This window comes from Furipterus horrens, unplaced genomic scaffold (assembly GCF_987537825.1).
Source record: "Furipterus horrens unplaced genomic scaffold, mFurHor1.1.pri manual_scaffold_3, whole genome shotgun sequence".
Taxonomy (NCBI): Eukaryota; Metazoa; Chordata; class Mammalia; order Chiroptera; family Furipteridae; genus Furipterus; species Furipterus horrens.
Genome location: NW_028327173.1, coordinates 61880276 through 61903255, shown reverse-complemented (window position 1 = coordinate 61903255; position 22980 = coordinate 61880276).

The following is a 22980-nucleotide window of genomic DNA, read 5'->3' as shown; positions in this document are numbered from 1 at the left end:
AGACTAACATTTGATTATACTTTTAAATTAGTTCTCCCTGCAACCCACCTACTATATCTCCAATTTTCTCATTAAAGGTAAATTGGAAAAAGAATTCCATATGTAGAAACTACATGTAATTAAATTTTTAAATGAATATACATAAATTTTTAATTTCTTTTTAAAAATTGTTGTTATATTACAATTGTCATCCATTTCCCCCATTATTCTATCTGTCTCGAAGCCTAATTGATTTGGTGAGATTTGGGCTAACAGGGGTGAGGAGTCATTCTTGCTCTCGAGTTTTCCACAAGTCATATAAACCTGTGTTAACACTGCTTCAATAGGTCTGTAAGTCCACCCCATTGGAACAGTTTCATTTCTGCACGCCATTGCCACTTATTTTATTGAAACACTTGATTGTTCTTGATGTCAGTTATGCTTCTATTTAACAAGAACAATATTCCAAAACATAAATATGACAATTTTACTATCCCATATCAGTTGCTTCCCTTTACCCTTAGGATTCAATATGCCTAAGAACAAAATTTAAACTGCTTGATATTTCCTGATTTTCTCTCCAGCTTTCTTTATAACCTCTGCTTCTCTATTTTCTTCCACAGTCTGCCCAGTGATATTAAATACTGTTTAGTTTCTGTACCATAATGTGATCTTTATTCTTCTGAAAATATCTCATACCTATCTCTCCTCTTGAGCTGTGTAACACCTCAAGATGATTAGGTGTTCATTTCATGAACCACGTGCATACCCACTGTATGGTATTTGTTTATTCCTCTGTCTACCTACAAAGGTATAGGCTGTACGTCATAGCCCACATTCTACTACTCTAGGCCCCAGAATAATACTCAGTAGTGTTAATATATACCATTGCCTTGAGGATTCCCTTAGAATCCTAAAACCCTGCCTCATCTCCTGGAGACTGATCCATATAGACCATACAAATCATCTTTCTTGTCTGGCTTTCAGTTTGCTTCTGTTATAGCAAGACCCTAGCATAAGGTCAGAATGAGAGTGAGGATGGAATTTTGAGGCTTGATTCCCCCAGCTAGGTTACCTTGAGTCCATTTTTTCTCTCCTGTAATGAGCATAGCTTAACTAAGTTCTTTCTATGTTCTGGCAATCATTCTTGCCCATTTCTTCTTCAGATCTAGAGATGATGAACAATCAATATTTAATTAATTTAAATATAAGTGTCAAATACTTCATCCCATAGTAATGGATATGTTTTTTAAAGTAAAGAAACCATATGAGTTTTCTCATACCTGGCTCCATTAATTGATGACTATATAGAGCAATACCTCCCATTTCACTTTTGGTATTTAAGATGGCATATAGATTAATATTTTATATTTTAATAATCACTTATTTAACATACAGTTGAAAAATGTAACTGGCATATCAAACCCATGGTTTCATGGATATTATAGAGCAATACACATTTTTTCTTAAAGAACACAATTAAGTGAAAACATCAATTGAAAGAAAAATACTAAGTAAATCACTTTTACTTAGTACTGGGAAGAATAGATGTGACAAAATTATGGTTATGTTTTGTGACTGTCTGGAATTTGGAAAATACTGGCTGGCATAAGGATTTTTGAGGCTGCATCTTACTAATGCAGAAAAGGTTGTGATCACTTGATGGTGTCTGCCACAGATACTGGAAAAGCAAAAACTGTGTGTTCCAGGTGTGTATCATGCCTGGAGTTTTGCTCTTCTTTTACCTTGGTGAGTTGCAGAAGAGAATTTCAGTTCTAATATCTAGCCTCACATGTTCTACTAGACGTGGATATTCTAAGTTTTTGCTGCCAGGTACAAGGGTGGAAGAATATACATTTTTGCTTTGGACAGAAATCTGTCTGTTCCTATTACTCCAGAAGTTGAGCCAAAGCTCATTCAACTGCCCTACCTGGCACAAGGATTCTCTTAAATTATTAGATCCTAGCAAGATAACAAAGTTCATGAATGAGTCATCAGTGTTATTGTAATTGTGTGAACAGAAAAGTTATCGCTTCCAGTTTTGGAGTAGACGATAACTGAAGACATTGTAGATTCATAATTTTGACACTGGTTAAAAATCTATATGGATTGTTAGACTCATGATTATAGGATTATGCAATAGGAGATACTTTGGGGCAACTAAATTTTTTATAGGAACTGAATAATTAAATCCTATTTCCATGGCTATTCTCCTGGGTAGTGACTAGGTTTATGACTGTAGGCACACCATATTGGGATTGAAACATAAAGTAGGTCCAATTCTGCAGAGAGAAGTATTTTATTTTCTTATTTATGTATAATTTATACTCCACCTGCCTCTAAAATATATGTTCCACCAAATACAAAATAATAGTAATGTATTGGTATTGGTTGCACTGTAACAAGTTGTATTGATTAATTATACTTAGTATTTCCATATTATTTAGTCTATGATCATCAAAGGACTAATACAACTTAATGGATCCTAGAATACCCCCACACAAATAAAATCATAGAATAAAATGTTTAGAGTGACACAAACAAACAAACTTGGGGACCTCATTGGTCCAATTAACATGTCTACAGTGATTCGATCCACTCAGCAATTCCAAGTATCCTGTTTGTACATAGTAAAAAACGTCTGTAGACAAATACCTTAAGAACTCAAAGGATTAAAATAAGGATTTTAGGAGAAAGGAGAAGTGAGCATGTATCCAAAACACCAGAAGTAGCTCACATTTGAGTGCTTGTTTAGTTTCTTCCTATGGTCTAACTTATTTAGAAGAATAAAATCAGGCACAGCTATTCCCATTTTAAAAGACTTGAGCTGAGTTTCTTAATTCTCATCACTCTATGTAGAAATCCATTTCTCTCTTTACTGTCTCTTTAGGAAATCTTTGTTTAATAATGCTGAGTAAATTAGGCCTCCATTGGCTTGGCTTTATCCTACCCTGCCAGTTTCTGTTCCTTTTTGTACTTCTGTAAAATATCTGCTTAGAGTCTCTGATTTGAAATGTTAATTAAGGTGGGCCTGGCCTCAGGTTACAGTGTACATCCCTTTTTACATGCAAAGGGGATATGCTAAGTAGGTTACTTGGAATCTGGGGGCCAAGAGGGAGGCTTCCAGAAGACAACAAAAGTCCAGGAAGGACGGGGCACTTCTCAGCAACTCAGGAAGCAATCGGTAAGAGAGTGTTGGCTGAAATGAGTTATCTAGCACAAAGAAGGGTCCTGTGTTAATATTGACCACTTTTTCCTTTTGTAATCTCTCAATGTTGAGTTTATATCCAGTTAACATAGATATAATATGATTTAATTAGATATTCAAAAAGCCTGTCTACTGATTTCAAACAGGTAAAATAACATTCAATATACTTGAATTCAAGATTATAATCTCAAGATTTTTAAGGTTTCTGAGGGGAATATTTATTTCAAATCGAGGCTACCCAGAAAACTTAGAGATGATGCCTATATTACAATGAAAAGATAGTATAGTATCTGTGTGCGTTGTAATTGTGAATGCGTAGGCATGAATGGATTTGTGTGAAAATACTGTGTATTGGAGTGTGAATGTATTTTTATCTACTGCTCTTTTAGCTAGCAAGAGTTAGAAAGGCAAAATCTACATTTGAAAGCAAGGACACCGTGGATGTTAACTTTAAATCATGTAAGATGTAGCACAAAGAAATAAATTAATACTGTTGTTTAAAAAGTATCCTAAATTAGCCTCCAGAGACAGGAATTGCAAAATAAATGTAAAAGTTACACCTTTAATTACTGTGGTGGAACCTTTGAGATTTTGAGACATTTATTTGTATAACTCAGTTTCATAGTTATGGAAAATATTTTCAAACTCTTTTGATTATGATGTTGTAGATGAGAAATGCTAGTTTCATTATTCTCATACTTTGAGATGAGATGATTAAAGCTCTCTGTCTATTAACATGAGCAGATTTCATCTGTTGAACTATGGAGGACAGTCATTCTAGCACACATAAAAATAAAGTATTTAGTAGGGAACATTTTCTCTTAGAGGTCAATCTTAACTCTCTTTTCTTTTCTTCCCCATAAAACAGTCTTTCTTCCTTGCTGTATAGCAAGAGTTCATTGTGTGTGAACTATGGGCCCTCCAATAGCCATAGAGTCTGTGGAATCATTCAGGTTTTGAATATAGCAGTCAATCATGTATCTTAGGCTTTCTTCTTAATTCTTGAAGGCTGACTAGCTATCCCCTTCATGTTAAAGTCATTTAGCATAAAAATTTGAATGAGCTGAAGAGTTAGTATTTTGGGCAAATGTCTGCACAAAAAGAAAATGTAAAACACCCAGTTACAGAAGACAGCTTGTGTTTTTTTACTACACCCCTCTCCAACTCTTTATTAAGAAAAACTTTGACAATAAATAAATAAATAAACTGTGGGGTGGGAGGAGAGGGCTATGTTTCTGACATTGGCAGTGGACACATTATACTGACCTGCTCAAAATGCTGCTCTAAAAATACTATTTAATTTAAATACAAAATTTCAGCCCACAACCAGGAAAAAGAGCCCCATTTTGTAATGTATTAAGCGTTTATTTTTGAAGAAAGACTAAGAATAACAATTAGGAAAAGTGTAAATAATATTTTTTGACATCTAAAGAAACACAAACTAATTTCTGACTGAGATTTATAATAATTTTCTTTGAAAGTCTTACAAAACATTTCTTTGCTATTGTATTATTTAATTAATAGCATGTTTGATGCAGCTAGCATGATTCTTTGCTTTAATTCTGGCTACTGCTGCTGATGAAATATAATACTTTTGACTAAATCAGTGTGAATAAAATTTAGAAGTCTAATTAGTTTGTGACTATCTGGAGCTTTCTCTTACTAGTCAACAAAACTGAAGTATAATAAATGAATAAATTGGTAATAATTCAGAAATTCCATTCATTCACTTAAAATAATATGTCAGCACTACTTTCTAAAATACCATTTGTCTAAGTCAGTAATTCTTCATTTGATGTATGGTAAAATAAAATCAGTCATGATCATTGTCATCAACTCTGTATATCCACACTACTATCACTTTCTTCTTGGAAGCTGTAGGAAAATCTCATTCTAAAGTAGGCCATATTTGCAGAATGTATAAGCTTAGTTCCCCTCCATGGGTTACATTGACTCGTTAGGCTATTACTTTCCCAGTTGCTGCTAATAATGATATAGCCAGACTATTCCACTTCTTAGAAAAATATTTAAATGTTTCTTCAAGCACAAATGAGATGCAGCATATTTACATTTTTATTTGATGAAGGCTGTTCCTGCTATCTTTGTTCTTAATTTGGTCTCAAAAGAATTAGAAGAGGAAAAATAGTCTGTAAATATGTATGAAATCAAATATAGAGGGTAAGCTAAAAGGTATCGACCGCCAACAGAGTGTAGCTGCAGGAGTCAAAATTTTCTCCATAGTTTTCTTCTTGGCTGGAAACACATTGCCTTCTATCTAGATTATTTAATCCTCAAAATGCACATCAAAGCTTCTCATCAGGTGGCACATGTCTTTATAGGCAGTTGAATGTCAAAGATCTAGCTTAAAGATTTTTGAAAAATGTAAGAACATAATAGATCCCGGATAATAACACAGCAGTGGAGCTTCTGTCGTATTCCTTCCAGCAAAGAACCAGCATCACAGGCTGTGGCTAATCTCTGTGGCAGGGAGAAGAGCACATTCTGCTGCCCAGGAATGTGTGACGTCTCTCCAACTGCTAGAAATGAAATGCTTAAACTGGGTTCCAGACCCAAATTAGCTTGTTAACAATCCCAGTCCCACTCCACACCTGCGGCTGAGGAGAACTTGGAGCCATAAATTCTGTCCTGCTCTCATGCCCAGTGAGGCGGTGGACCAGCTTAAACAGAAATATGTAAGAGGGATTTTCTGTCCTTCTATGCGAAGCAAGGTGCAGGCTTTGGAACTAGCTCTCCCCTTTAGGACTCATTTTTCAATCTTTGGCAAGGACAAATTGCTTGTAATGATTACATCAACTCCTTTAAATTATTATATCATTGTGAGTTTAGTGTAAGAGCCCTTTAACACATTTATTTTGCATTTCAAAAGTTGGCTTTTATCTTAGAAAGAGACTGAAGCATATGGGAAGAGACAAAAGTCCATATATTAGTTGGAATGTGCCATGCACAAGGGACTGGCAGGTTTAGAAGGTCACATGCTAGGTGTAATAGAAACTGCCTGGAATAGTTCCATATTGGGATCAGTGTTGTATTCATTTATGTTGAAGATATTTAGATGAATGAGCCAGGCCTGCATCTTTTTACTGAAAGATGTTACAAGGAGTTAACTCAGAGTCAACATTTTTATCCGTACCATCATCATCATCATAATCATCACCACCATCTAGCGTCTCTCCACCTCTTAAAGAAAAATATCTGGATGTTTGTTCACATTTGAATATTTTCTCTGGTTTGTAGTTTGCCCACAGAATATTCTCTTACAGATTTTTAAAATAGAGAAAAGAGAATTAGAATCTCTGAGGAGTTCCAACTATCAAGCACCTCCCCTTAATTACGCTACCCAAAACCCCTTATCATAATCTGCCCAGCAACTAGACACTTCCATCTACCTCTAGGGAGAGATCATTATAGTGTATTAATTCAAGACTCCTAGTGATCTGGGACACCATAACACTATGCAGCAGTTGTATTAAATACATTATTTAAGTCTGTAAAGTATTAGGGGATGCATTCTGGTATACAATACTACATAAAATAATAGTTTTATTTTATCAAGGGAATCACATGGGAGAACTGGGCTATGATGTTCCAGGTGCAGTTTTATATTATGGCCAACAACTACATCTTTTTCCAGGGCCCTTGATGTTTTGGGTGCTTTAGTGATTTATAGCAAAACTGTTTGCACAATGCTGTATTCTTTCTCCCCGTAGACATATTATACAAAAGACAGAGGGAAGAAGAATGGTTTAGGAAGCCCTATGTATGACAGACACCAACATTCTCACACTGGTGGCTATTTGCATCTCCGCCCAGCTTGAAAATGTTGTCCGTTGTGCCAGCACAGCTTCCTTGCTTGTAAAAAATGCTTCTCTCTGTTGGAGGGCTCAGAAAGATGGTCTTCATACAAAATCCCCTCACAGAACCTCCAGTCCCTGTGGGGCATATTCCGCCGGTTTACGGTCACGATGAACTGTCATCGGTTCCTCCTTGGTCTGTGAGATTGGGACCCGTAGAAATGGCTGTGACCGTCACTTTTCTCTTCGCGGATTTGCCCTTTTTTCATTTGGTTGGAGATTGAGACTGAGCTTTGTTACAGAGAATTATCCTGTAGCAGTGGGTTGGGGAGATAAGTCTTTGTTGAGACATAAAACACAGACAGACAAAAGTGTGAAAAATTGAAATGACAAGGTGGCTAGGGTGTTGTTTCTTAAGTTCGGTCAAATGTTCAGACATAGGAAGTAAGGTACTCTCTGGCTTGTTGCTGTTTACTCAAGTGAATCTATATTCTGTGTTCCTAGAGTGGAGGTGCCGTATGATTGGATCATAGGTACATATTGTATCCAGGCCTTACCTTATCTTAATGTGGATAAATAGCCACTGTCTCTTTCAATCTTGGTGAGACAGAAAAATAAGGTGGATGTCAACTTATAAGAAGCTGGTCAGAGGAATGAAATGAAGGCGAAGTTTCTGTCTATTTTTTGTATAGTAATTATTTTATTCTATTCAATATAGTTAACACATCAGCAACCATAAGGGCTCTCTATGACAAACACAGAGGATATTTGTGTCTGACATTTAAAAAAAAAATTTTATTTAATTCAAATAAGACTGCTATATTTTTAGGCCTCAGTTTTAGGATTTCTGAAATCTAAAAGAAATAAAATTTAGTTGCTGTGCAGAATGTGTTAAATATTAAAATACAGAAACAAAAAGAAATTATAGTAAAAGCATTTAACATCTTCATCTTAGAAAGCAGTATTTAGCATCTGCTTTACCTATTGTTATCCTTATCGGTTTATAGAAGGATAACCTGTTAAGTTATATAATTTTATCTTCTAGACTTGTGTAGAAAGTTGTGGTTTTATTTTTTCCTTACCTCTAAACAAGTTTGTTTTTCTTTATAAACATGATTTGAATCTTGTTTATTATAATTTCAAGATTCTTATAATTCTAAGAGCTAATATTAATAAGTGCTATGTAAATACCATTTATACTGGATATATCCTATGAAAGGAAGCTTTTTTCTTTAAGAAAAACAAGGTTAACATATAGCAATTATTTCCTGAAAAAACAGAATTTTTATTTAAACACAACAATTCAAATTAAAAAACTGATGAGTGTTAAATGAAAAATAAAATAGAAAACTATAAAATGATGAAACTTTTCATTTTGCAATAATACAAATAATAAAACCATTTTAAAATATTAATAAACACATAAACATTCAGTAAAAATGTTCTAACAAATAAAAGTATCTATTGGAATAAAGGTTAATTTAAGGCTTATTATTATACCAACATTTTCTGATAAATTTTAGTATGTTCTATAACCTTTCTACTGTTAAAATTTTTCAAATTTCAATGGTTTTTAATAAACAGAAATTACACTTAAAACCTTTTTTTCTTCTTCGGAAATTAATAATCTGAAATCTGAGATTAGGGTCTCACCTTGCTTTGTTCCTAATTTGTTGAGTACTAAGGCTGACTATTAACCTCTCTGGACCTAGGTTTTCTCTTCTTCAATGTTAGAAGATTAAATTAGATTTTCTAACCTCTTTTTCATTCTTAAAGTCTATGACTTTATTCTCTAATTTTTTTTGTCAGTTCTAGGCAATTCAAACTGGACAGGGTGATGTTACTTTAAATCCTAGTATTAGAGATTCTACAAATATTAATTGTACTTCTAGTCTCTTACTCACCTAATAAAAAGACATCACAGGGTTGCCAGATCCTCTCATAATGATCTGAAAAGAAATTTTATATTGATTACATTCAGTTTCAGAAAAAATTGAGAATGTATATCTTTTGTGTATGTTTTAAGGATTACCATTAATATAATTTTTTACCATCATATCCATTTTAAAATATGCTAAGTCATTAACAAAGTAATACTTTGCGACATTTAAGTTGTATATTTTAATTAAAAATTATTGTAAATTCTCACTCAAGACTACTAAATTTCTCTAGTAGGAACTTTTGTTATATAGTTGAAATTATTATTTATTATCTAGTTATATATTTTACTTTGTATTTATATGTAAGCTGGTTTAACATGAAAAATAAGTGAAATAAGTCAAAACAAGTCAGAGAAATAAAAAGCATTCATTCTAGATGGAACAGTATTTATTATTGAATTACTATTGGTTGCTCTGTTAGAAACTAGTAATATAAATAGTTCATATTTATTTTACCTCAAACCATTTACATGCATTATTTTATTTATTTCACAAAGCAACTTCATGAGGTATAACTAACATTCTATTATGCAGATGAGTTATCTAAAGTGCAAAAAGGTTAAATTACCTCTCCAGGGTCACACAAGTAAGGTGCCCAGAATGCCTTTCATGGCCTGTGCTCTGAATCACTTGTCTCTCTCACAACCTCATACATTTTTGAAGAGTCTGCATTTGCTAAAGTAGATAGGACACTCCCAGCTATGTAGTACATATAAAATGGTTCAGGTCCGTAATGGAGGTCTCGATAAATTGTAGGAAGTTAAAGGAAAAATATATTTTTGTGGTTTTTGTTCTTTTTTTGGCAATAGGAGAGGGAAGCATTTTTAAGGGTCAAAATAAATACCCACGTCCTTGAAAAAATCTCATTGTTAGTTGAAAGACAGTCCCCAATATAACTTGCTCCATTTCCAAGTGTGCTGACAGGACCGGGCAACATGGATAGTTGCAGACTAGAGTGGCCTCTTGTGAAGTTGTCTGATGCCTCATATTGCCAGCATCAGGGACTGTAGCTGTTTGTCTCTTTCTACTTGGCAGCATTTACTAGTTCTTGGCTAAGACGGTAAACTTAAATTTTGCCCAGAATTTGTGTCAGGAGGGATAATCAAGGGTGTCCCACAGTGGGGTTAGCTGACAAGAGTAAAATGTTTTTCTCTATTTCCCTCAGTGAAGGACCGCACAGTTTTGTCTCATAAACCAAAAGGTCTTTTAAAACTGTTTTTTTTTTTCCCCCTTTATATTTTTTGATGGTACAATTCCTGTGGAACTTTCTTGTTCTTTTTGGACAGTTAACCAAAATTAATTTTGAAACCGTAATTACTATGGAAACCTTTTCTGTTATTTTGAGGCAACAAATGATTCTTCTATTTTGTTGCTTTATGATATTCAAATTAAAGAAAATAAACATAGATTTGTACATATTTTTGTTTGGTTATAGTCCACTTTTAGCACTGTCTTATAAATGGATTTTTTAGGCTCTTAATGTTTTCATAGCCATTAAAAGTTAATTTTCTACTTTTCTCCCAGTCAATTATTTTATGAAGTCATAAAGAAGCTTGGCTCCTGGTCATAATTTATCATTGCAGAGGACAAATTGTAGTCTTATGTGTGTCAGAGTGAGTTTGGGTGGGATCGTGAGCAGTAACAGATCGTACAGAGAGACAGCACCCTAACTTCAGTCTTTTCATCAAAGAATTACATTGAGCTGCTGCCCTAAATATGTGGCAGTGGAGTACAATCTTATGGTGTTCGGGATTAATTATTAGGAGGAGCGTCACTTCCTTTTTTTCTTACACTTCAAATATGATGAAACAAAAAAAGAATATTTAACTAAAAATATGTGATATAAATACTAGATCTCATACAAAATGGTCACATTTGATATATGGCCAGATTTCTTGTAGGGTAGTAATAATGTTTCTTTAAATAATATCTGGTTTCAAACAGAATTAAATGGATATAACCTTTTTATATCCGAAAATGAAAACACTGTGTCTCCTCTCTAACACATTTATTATAAATAAGACTGAATTGACTTACCTATGCACATTTTCTCTCGTTATTTACCACCATATTCAAGTGTATCAGAAATACAAAATATACCAATACCAAGGATGGCAGAGGTGGATTTGTAGAAAAGGTGATGTTATTGTGGGAAGAAACAATATAGCTTAAGCTATTTGTACCACATGAAATAGTTTTAAAAATAGTTGCTAACTAATTAGCTTGGATTCTGTGTGTGTGTGTATGTGTGTGTGTGTGTGTTGCGGGGGGCAGGGGGGGGCGGTTGTAATTAGAAAGAATATAGAACTTCTATGAAACTTCAAAAGGTACAGCTGGCTGGAGAATGTACCAGTCCCCTGAGACTGAGGATGAAAGCCCATAAATGCGCCCTCTCAAGTCTTTTCTCCTGACCTCATGCCAAGGTTAAGCTAGAAGGTTTTTTTATGACTTTGAAACACAGTTAAGGTGAAAGAATTTGATGAAAACAGATGAGAAGCGAGGACCCTTTTCATTACTCAGGGGAAGCACCTGAGTCAAGAGGCCAACTGCTGCCACCCCAGTGTCCCCCCATCTGCATCTCCAGTGTGTGTTGTGATTATTGTACTAGCACCTTTAGCTCCTGCAATTATGTATGCAAATCGGCGAGCTCTGACTGCGATGGAAAGGGGGAGAGCGCCAGAGCAGGCGTTACGTGGAACTTCTCATGTTTCTTATACAGCCACCTCTTCTTCAAAGCGACTCTGTCCTCTGCTCTTGTCCAAAATAAATGCCAGAAAATATAGCAGAGATTTGCGGAGAAGAAAAACATTGCAGCTAATTTCCAGTAGAGGCTAAAGACTGCTCGGACACATCTGCTGTGGGGCTGTCTGCGCACTACCACAGGCAGGGATACACCTCATTTTCATTCAGGATGTTATGTTCAGCAATAAAATGCCAGTAAAAGGACACATCTTTAATCAAATTCTGAACTGTGTTTGTCACCTTTTCCTCCCTTCTCAGCTGTTTTAATCCTGTTCTTCCCAAACAGTAAAAATATAACAGGAACAACTTTTTTCAAGTTTACTAAAAGGAAGTTTTATTGATCAAAATCAGTGAGTTTATATATTCTTTCAGATTCTAAGTGCCTTCCTTTAAAAAGCAAAGCAAAACAATTATTCCAAACTTCAGCTTTTAAAAACTTGCTTTTGTAAAATATGATATGTTCTTCAGTCTTTTACATGGGACTTGCCAGAAGGCCACTCATTGATGGGTGCTCCTAGAAGAATCCTGCCTGAATTCACTGCTCACAGCTGTCCCCATGGCATGAAATGCTTTACACATTTTTTTGAACTGATTAATTAAATCACTCTTTATATTATCCCAAAACTAATCACATGCATTTTAAAATCTAACTTTAAAAATATACACTGACTTATTATGATGTGGGTTTAGCATAGAGAGCAAGCAGATTTCTAACATGAAAACAGAAGAAAAAGGCAACCTACATTAGAAGGAAGAAAGTAAGGGAAGCTTTTCTTTCTGGTCTGTGTTTATTGAGGAGAAGGCAAGCCAGTGAGAAAATTCACTAAAGAGACCCAGGGAGTACGCAAATGTTGGGGGTGGGGGGTGTATTGTTATTTACTCTGGCTGGGAGTTTAGCTGAACTTCTTATTCTGCAGATACTCCAGGAGCCCTCCTTAAACCTGCCAGTGATGCATATTGTTTTCAAGATTTTGAAGCTTAACCACTAAACAGTCCAAACACAGTCCTAGGATTTGATTTTTATTTTATGATTCATGTCAAGAAGAAAACTTCCTTAATATTTCCTAAAGGTGAAGACCAAGTATAACAAGAAGAAAAAGGACAGAAGGAATGAGAGATGACTGAACAAATGAAGCAAAGAGAGGGTGACCTAAAAAAGAAAAAAGATAAGAAAAAAGAAAAAAAAAAAAGATCTGGCTTTAAACCAGTCTCCTTTCAAATGAGATCGCTGATTGTAGCACTTGAGTGAGCGTCAAGCCCCATGAGAGAAACATAAGGCCTGCCTTTAATTGTTAACCCTACATTACAAGGAGTCTTTGTCATAAAACCAAAAGCTGTTTGACTCAAAGCATAATCTTTGCACATGAAATTGCACAGGTTGTGATGAGCCTGGAGACTTAATTACTTTCTTGCATCAATTGAAGGGGATCCTCCAGGTCAGGCTTATGGCATATTGATGGGAAGCAAATGAAACCTTACACAAAATTAGCCTCTAGTGTGCTGGTTACCCAGACACCCAGAAAAGCTTGATCTCTGTTCCCACCTTTCACAATTTCTTACTATTCAGGAGGAATATATTTTTCATGCATGCTGATGCTAAGTACGAGATAAAGGAAAAAATGAGTTATGAGAGAGTGGTTTACAATTACTATGGTAAAATAATTTTTGCAAAACAAACAGTAACGACAACAACAAACACTAATCTAAATCAGTGGCCATAATTTCAAAAGTTAGAATGTTACGTCATTAAATTTGTTTTGTTGTCGAGGGCAGGGTTTGCAATTGCCTGCAGTTTTGTATAGAAACCTTACTTCCTCTATTTCATTTTTGTGTTTCTGGGGGTAAGTGTGTACGATTGCTTAGTCATAAAGTGACTGGTTTAGTATAGGCTCATATATCTTTTGTGTGTTTTATTTCACTAAATATAGAATAAATTTGGAGCTTGAGAAATGCCTTTTTATCAGAAACAATTATAATGTTATAAGTGAAAAACTTTAAGATAAAAACTACTGCTGGAGAAGACTTCTGGGGATACAATGAATGGATGTTGACTTCAGTAAGGGAAAGCAGCCAGGGTCTGTGTCCCTGACTGACGCTATTCTGTCTCCATCATTTCCGCTCTCTATGGCCCCACTTGCTCTGATCAGCAGTTCTATATACTTTAAGGCAGAGGTAGCACAGGGTGGTCCTCTCTGGTCAATAGAGCAGTTTTGTCAGGAGAGTTTTCAACTATAAAAGCATTAGTAACTCATCAGAATATTTGTTGTTGCTTTTTGACAAAAGGGGCAAATGTCTGTCAAGGAAAAATCTGAGGGTTTCTGTGCCTTCCCTGAGGAACTTGGGGTTCACCTTGAAGAGCCGTAGACTCCAGAAACCTTGTGTGCAAAATTGATGCATTGATTCCCGTAGAACCTTGTTACTTGTGACACGCAACAGAATAAGTCAACATGACTTAGCCTGTTTGTTGCCATGTGTGAAACAGAACGTGCAGCTTTCATTAGTGAGGAGCATATTAAGTGCTGAGGCTTTAATGGAGGTCTCATTAGAAACCCACGGAAGCGCAATCCACACAAAATAATTCAGCGAGAGACATCGAATGATTAAAGGGTAGCTTTCTAAATGGTTAAATACTAATGTATTAGTTGGATGTTTAAATTTTTTTCAAGAGCTAAAAATGCATACTCATGATTATAAACAAACAAATCAGTTGCTTAAGGGTTATAAGAAATTTAAATGCAAATAGCACTTTGTAATGATACTCCAGAGACTGACATTCTAGTCAATTTCTTGAGAATGCATCATTGTAAAGTTATTTTTTGCTACTGGTTTCCTTAGTAACTGGAACAACATATTGCTCAGGATATAAAATAATATCCTGTTTCTGCCACCAAGAATCTTGAACTAAAATATAATTGATTTTGCATGAGGTACAGGATTATCATGTCCTCCCCATTTTGGTGAGGTATTATAGCACAAAATGGAATGTATTCAGAAATTTTTTTTTTAACCAGCCATTTTGTTTCTAATCCTCTCATTGTGACAATAGTAAAATTGCTAACAGTGTGCCATGTTATTTATATCTTTAAGAGGAACAGATTATTATACAGTTGATATATATTTCCCAAGCATACTGGAATAATGTTTATCTCTCTTATCTTACATGCAGAAAACAGCATAATATGGAAGTATCTAGATTACTATTGAATAATAGTGATGCTTATTTTGTAAGACCCTTAAATAATTTAATACTTACCCATTTAGATATTATAAAGCATGCATATAGAGAAAAGCTTCATATCAAGTACAATTTTACAGCCTGCAATCAGCACAAATAAAGTCAAAAATTATCTTCTATTTATATTTCTGCAGCTGGTCTACTATACTGCCTTAGGCAAATTATTAGATCTCTAGTATCTCAATATCCTTATCTATAAAATGGGAATAATAACATCTACATCATAAGGATGTTATGTGGAAAATTAATTGATTTGTGCAAAGAGCTTTGAAGATATAACATCCTAAACCTTGTGACTGTCTTAAACCACATATAGAGCAGTGTGCTATACGCATAAAATGAGAGAGTAGTTTAATGAGCTTAGAAAATTGGAGGCCCCTGATTTAGGAGAAGAATATCAGGAAACTTAACAAAACTATTTTGCTCTTTCTCCAAATAGCACTTACTAGAATGATAGAGCAACAGCAGAACTTTTGGGTGATTGATTTTTGATGATATCCTTTCTAAAAATACGAAATTCCCAAGGAGGTGATAATATTATGCTCTGGGCACCTCTGTTCTAGTGAAATTTGTCTGTAGATTATTTTCCAGAATTCACTGGGAAAGGGACCTCCTTTCTAACTATTCTGTGAGATATATGGGGTCCTGCCTGTTGGAGAGTTTCCATATGGAGCTGCTGCTTACCATAATACCTTGTTAACTTCTCTGCCAGCAGAAGGTCAGTCTCCCATCCCATCAGCCATGACTGCTTTTCTGTAAAGTAGCAGCTTCCGTGAGTTTTCTAGTCATTGCCAAAGGAAATACCCTGGACCTTAAGGGTGTTTTATAATTTAGTCACTCATTAAACAAATATTGAAAGTCTACTATGAACTAGCTAATATTTTAGGCATGTCAGAATTACAGTATATTAAATTATTACTGTTCCCTCAGCTCTTTCTCAACCCAGCAAGGGCAGTTACCATGTGTACACATAACTAGTACAGTGTGGCAAGTGTGAGTATCATAAACATTGTACAAAGGGCTCTAATTGTTTTTAGAATGGCGAGGATGATCAAAATGGATTCCAGGAGCAGTGACATTTAAGCTGGACCTCATGGAATAAGAAGAATTTTAAAAGATAGAAGAAAGAAGAAAAGATAAGGTCATATAAGAAGTATATTACTACTATATTTTGAGAAGAGAATGAAAGTTTAATAACTCTCAAGCAATCCAACTTGGTGACAATATCAAGTATATTGAGGAGAGTAGTAGGAGATAAGAGTACTTATATTCTATAGTATCATTTCTCATGAAGACTACACTTGTTTAATATTTCATGGTTTGTAATACTAAATGAATTTATTAATTGACTGGTGTCACTTTATTCCTCCTCCCTTGTGCCCACTCCAAATAGGTACCATTTACTACATTATTGCTAGTTCATTAAACATTGTTGAATAAAAGCAGGCAAGGACCAGGTTGTAAAGTGACTTGATGCCAGACTGAGGGGTCTGAATTTGTCCGGAGAGCAACATAAAGGGACTGGGAGAAAAGAACAGAAATGGGATGTAATGAGTAGGTAGAGCCTCCAGGTAAGAAAACCTGTCAGGAGGTTTTTGTATTTGTCAAAGGATGGGTCATTAGACTCTAAACAAGAGTGGTGATCACATGATGGAAAAGAGGTAGCATGCCAACGGAGAAGGGATGACATCGTGGTCCTTAACGGAGCTCGTAGAAACAATTAAGTAGGCATGGGCAGGAACTGATTTGGTCACATAGTTGCAGTGATGTTATAAATATGTTGAGTATGAGATATTAGGCCATTCAGGTGGGAATGTCTGGCAGGTGTCTGAAAATGGGAGACTAATTCTAGAGGAAATTTAGAAATAAAGGTATACTTTCCAATACTAACTGTATAATGCCGAGGCTTAAAAATTGTGAGGTCATTAAGAGAGTTTTTAAAATATGGGAAGAGAAAAGGACAAAGGATCCAAATGAAAAGTGACATTTAAAAACCACGTAAGAGAAAGCTGAATTTTTTTAGAGAGATTCAGGAGCAGAACGAGGCATAGAATTCAAAAGACATCGAATTTCAAAACAACAGGCTGATACCCAAAGCACAAATACAAAAGCTTGGAAAAAGTCACTGAATTTGTTGAAAGTTCGTTGGTTGGTATTTAAGAGTTTCTTTTGAGCCATTGGTACTGACATCTGACATTAAGTGATTAAAAAGTGAAAAAATGAGTACTGAACAGGCAAGTGCAAAGATTATAAAGAGCTTGTTTCAAGGGTTAGCAGTGACAAGTGTAAAAAAATAGAAAAATCCTTTGAAAAAGCTGTTGGCAGAGACCACTACAGATATATCACTGTTAGTGTTGCTGCCTGCAATGCCCCACAACTGTGTGTATCTATTTCCAATACAGAAATATACAGCTGCCTTGTCTGACTGCATAGAACCCTGTAATAATGTCAAGTCCATGATTTCCATGTTTTTGATAGATAAAAACTCTTCCTTAAACTCAGTTGTCCTACTTCAGAATAAAATGGTGTTCAAAGGAACCATAGGTCTGACTCTGTAGCCAATCTTTATTTATCATAAAATGGTAAAATTCAAAAAATAGATTAGTCTTGATACTAAGGTATCTACAAATTAAATCTATTAAGTACTCTGAAAAAATAACTTTATGCAATTTTCTAGACTACTGTTTTATAATTGAAAATCACATTTCAGTAGCATTTCAGTGTGTTGTATGTTTTTATACTGCTGGGTGTCTATTCTCCATGGGGCTTTCATTTTTCTGCACATCTTGTGAGTAAGGTGCTGGATGCTTGTAGAACAGCCTTAGATGACAGAGATGATATCCTTCTTCAAACCAGAGCTTTGAGTCTTGGAAGGTAGAGATAGTGTCTCCTGCTGGAGCAAAGAGCAATATGTTTACCGAACATTCCCCTGTAATACTTTCCATTGCTAATACAGGTATTACTTAGCTCTCTAGATGTTGCCCCGAGGGAAGTGGGGCTCAGGCAACCAGTGCAAAAAAGGTGAGACTTGGACTGTGGGACTATGACTGTTGCTGTAATTAATAAACTTCACTTTGTCTCTGATTTAGGATTTTCATATCTTCCACTTAAATTCATGAAATGTGGTGGACTAACTTGTTAGCTCCCTAAAAGCATACATCTTAGACCCTTTTCAGTTTTTGCATATACATTATCCATACTAATAATATTAAAAATGAAGCTTAAAAAATTGAGAGCATGCATTGAATACTTAATACGCCAGATACTGTATTAAAACTCTATTTCAATTCATTCAATATTTATTTAGTTTCTATAAGCCAAAAATTATGCTAGGTTGGAAACAAATATGAGATTTTTCCTCATGGAGTCAATCGTCCATTTAATACCCATAATATCACTGCAAAAGAAGAATATCGCTATTTTCAAACTGACAAAATTGGAGGTCAGCAAAATTAAATCACTTACCCAAGGTCATGGAAGCCTCTGGTCGGGATAGGATTTAAAACTAGATCCTAACTGAATAGGTCAGGGTTCTTTTTAACATACTACATACTTTATTTGAAATTTTATTTTCTTATTTACATTTGAATATTATTTTAAGCTTACATTTTGTAGCTCCTCCTTGTATAAATCTGGCACTTGTATAATATCTAATAAAATTAATTTTACATGGATTCTTCAGTAGTTAATTAACCTTTTTAGTAAAAATTGTGCATTTAATTGAAACATCTGGTCAAAATATTCCCTATACTGTCTTTTTCCCAAAGAGAAGGGATATAGCCATGTTGTAGTAAATTAGAAGCTAAAACCAGACTTTATTTTTTTTAATCCTCTGTTGTTTTTGTTTGTTTGTTTGTTTGTTTTTACTTCTTCTAATCAGCATTAGGAACACTGGATTTTGTATTTGTTTTAAATGGTGTTATGTGGTTATATTATATTTATACTCAGAAATAAAGAATGTTTTAAGTAGTTTGATGGGCAGGCCCACATTTAGGTTAGCAGTTTATTTTAAATACTAAACATACTTTTTAATATTAACTTTTTGATTTGACTAAAGGATGAATAAAGAAAGGCAAGATTGCTTAGTAGTAAAGACCATGGACTCTAAAGTCAGAAACTATGCATCATATGCTCCTAGCCCCACCACCTATTCAACTTGTGTTTTGAACAAATTACTTTTCTGTTTCTCAGTTTTCTTTTCTGGAAATATGAATAATAGTTGTACCTGCAGATAAGGCTGTTATTGTGGCTTAATTGATTTAATGAACTCCATGCCCTCAGCACAGTGCCTGTCACATAGTGTGTAAAAAAATGTTAGCAGGATTTGTGACATCACACTGGGGACTCATTGAATAAATGTCTCAGTTAATTCCATAATTTTAAAGTTATTATTGTTTAAAATCACTTTGCTCTGAACTCTAAGGTCTGAAGCAATGGCCCTTGACTTTTCTGACAATTTCTAAGCATAGGGCAGGCATGTCAATTCAATAATAATGATGTCTGACTTATAAAATAAATGTCACCAGCCTCCACTGTAAGCATTTAAGCAAGGTGAGTGGCCTAAAAGAGAATAAAAAAATCAAAAGTTTTGTCTGTTATTTCCAGCTCCATTACTGTCTTGCTAGAGCAAAATAAATAAATCACAAATAAATAAATCACTTAACCTTTCTGTATTTCACTTATAGCAAAATGAGAGTAATAAGCTTTTGCCTTTTTAAGGGGATCCAAATCATCGGCTAAAAGATGCTACAAGAGTGACAAGTGTTATTAACTTCCCAGTATTTTGGTCTTACTTATGCATACTCTGAATGTTTGCTTTTCATCTGGGGAATTAAATACTTCTTCAACATTGATATGTGGTAGCTGCAAGGAATTAGTGAAATGTGCCAGCCTTCAGATAAAATCAGAGGACAAATAAGTCATGCAGTTAATTATGTGAAAGAATGGATCAGGGGAAGAGAGAACAGCTTCAACAGAAATCTCCTGATTGTTGTCCCAAGTTCAGGGTTACAATTTGGGAAGGTGAAAGAGGGAGGGTGGAGGTTATAGAGATAAAAGGAAAATGGCTCCTCTGTGTTTTGCAGTCACACTTTCCCTGTATTCTGTCTACACTTATTCCAGACTCATGTATCCTTTGCCTGCACAGTGTGCAACCACTTCAATCAGATTCAAGCTGCTCTGTTTTGTGTTTTTTAAGTAATTGCTGTTGCTTGATATGTCTCAAAAACCTATTTTATTTCAAAAGCCATATTCTTTGCCTATTAATTTCCTCCATTATTATTTGTAAACTCATTTTTAAAGTGCAAACACACATCCTTTTATATATGTAGAGAACTTTGTAAATAAATATATACACATATATTTTTGCTGTAAGAGTGTTGTAGAGTTAAATCCTTATTATTTTGTTATTAATCACCCATTATTATTTTTATTCTCTTAATTATTTTTAAATGATGACCATTTGTAAATTTTTGATAAATTATTAAAATACGTGGAGCATTACCATTTTTGCTTCTGTTCATAAAGCAGACACAAAAGAGTTACGGTTTGTTGGCCAAATGAGATTTGCTACGTTCCTCATAAATCTTTTATTTAATGTGTTTTTGTAGAAAATCAATATTACATTGGTGTAAAATGCAGATAAAATATAGTTCACAATACATTTTATAAAATAGGCTTTACTAGAATTACTTTTCATATACATTTTAATGTCATTATTATTTGAATGTAGGATTTTATTTTTATCTATATGTGAATGCATCTTTTCCTTAAAATGTTCTAACTCCATCAAATTTGTTTAATGTACATATATTTGTGTATATATGATATAAAATATATGTACTTTTTTCCAGCATTTTTTCTACAACATTTGTTACACCTAAATTTTTGTTTCATAACAGTTCTCTAAGGAAACCCTATAAATGCATCAATGAGCTTCAGGCATGATGACATATATTCAGGTATAGTTCATGTATTAATATTCTTTGAAAGAAATCTTAGAGTACTTCTTATTTTAAATATTTTTACATAAACCCCGTAAAGATAATGATTAACAATCTGCTGTATTCACTATTCAGTACATGAGATGTAGTGTTTTCCTAATTACATAGGCCAGTGTGGGAGGATATGACTACAAAAGAAGATTATGCCATTTGTATTTATTCAATGTTGCTTTATAGCATTAACTAAAAAACTCAGGCCTATTATAGTGAATACTGAGGAATTTGATTACAAGAGTAGTAGACTCTGCCAATGTTGACTTGAGACAGCAGACTCACTAATTGTCTATCAGCAGTGATTTAGCTGTATCATCCGTCTACAATCTTGCTATTGATGGGCACATTTAAAATCTGATGAAAATTACTGTTTAATTATCAGGGTTTGGAAAAACCTACCTGGAAGATGCTTTCTTTCTATCATCCTCCCCCACCCCCCGCCACTTATTTTTAAGGAAGAGGAAAATAAGTCACGTTGCTCAAACTTAAAATAGAGACTTTCTTTAAAAAGAATATGTTAAAATCAGATTTTACAAATATGTTATCAAGGACAGTCCTAAATTGTGTCTGTGTTGTTCTTTTGCTTTGTTTTGTCTTGCATTTTCCATGAACACCATTGATCTTATATTACATGTCCTATTTTTAACATTGAAGACAGTTGCTCAGTGTTTAGGGTCGTGTTTAAGATTTCCAAGGCTATCTTTTGATTGCAGCTCCACTTCTCTGTGCTTAGGTTCAAATGCATAATGTTTACTGGAGACATTGCTTTAAAATATTACCTAAATGTGAATATATCTAATATATTACATAAATTTAAGAAGGAACATTCAGATGCTTTTAAAAAGATGATTTGTGCAGCAGAAATTCTATTACTTATGACAAATCTAATACGTGTCCAAAAAATAGTATATTTCATTATCTGTTTAAGAAGAAAAGGAATTTTCACTTATAGAGGAAAGGATTAAGACCATCCGAAATCGTATATAATAAATAAGAGTGTACGAATGAGCTAAGTGCAAAGTCAATCATATCCTTGTTGCCAGGTTTGATGAAATAAATATTTAATAATTTGGGACATTTACATTCATTCTCCACTCAAGTGAGCTTCGCAGAGTGTTTCCCTAAGATTAATATGGTATTTCTGTAAGTTGACAGTTCAATGCACAGAAGGAGTGACTTAAATGATCCTCCATTTTCCCCTGAAGCAAAATTTGCAGTGAGCATATGTAACAGTCTGTGCTCCTGTGTGAATACCAATTGGTGTCATTATGTGCCTAGAGTCTCAAGTTGCATTTCTGAGGCCTGATTTTCAGCTGGAGCAGACTCATACATACCAGTGTCAGATCTGCACTGTGGGCTTCATAGTTTGATATTGTCCAAGTGATTGGTTCTGTTCTAAGAGCCTCCCTAGTATTCTTACCTAAGTGTTTGTTTTCTCCTCAGGACTGTACTTCCAGGAATCCCTTATAGATGGGAGTGAAGAATTAGTAGAAGCAGCAATGCAGCAAGGAGGTTAGAACAAAAAATCGTGACATAGATTCTAAGACTTAATTCAGATACTCAAAGGGTTAATCAGAATAGTTTATTTTCTATAACTGAGAACCATAAGTAAGTGTACTCGAGAATATCAATGTTTCTGTTTCTATACCACTTGTCATTGGGCAATATGTTTGTACATTCTGCATTTTCTAAAGAACCATGATCATATAAGTTTAGAGTGAGGTCTGTATTTGATTCCCTGATATCCTATTTGGAGTTAGAAAATCCTACACAAGTCACTTCCCTTATTTAATCCCATTTTTCTTATTTCTATGTGTAGCATATACTGTTTTTCTATGATATAATACATCCAAAAATATCATCTAAATGATAAAATGTTACATAAATATAAATGACCAGAATTAATATGCTATTGCCCAGTCCCTAAGAAGCCAGACTAGAGGTTTATTTTTTATTTTCTAATATATTTTAATTGCTTCTATAATTTTCTACATACTTTTATAGGGAATATCAACTATAAAAAGTACAAAATGTTAATCATTGATCAGACAACTTGGCACATACATGA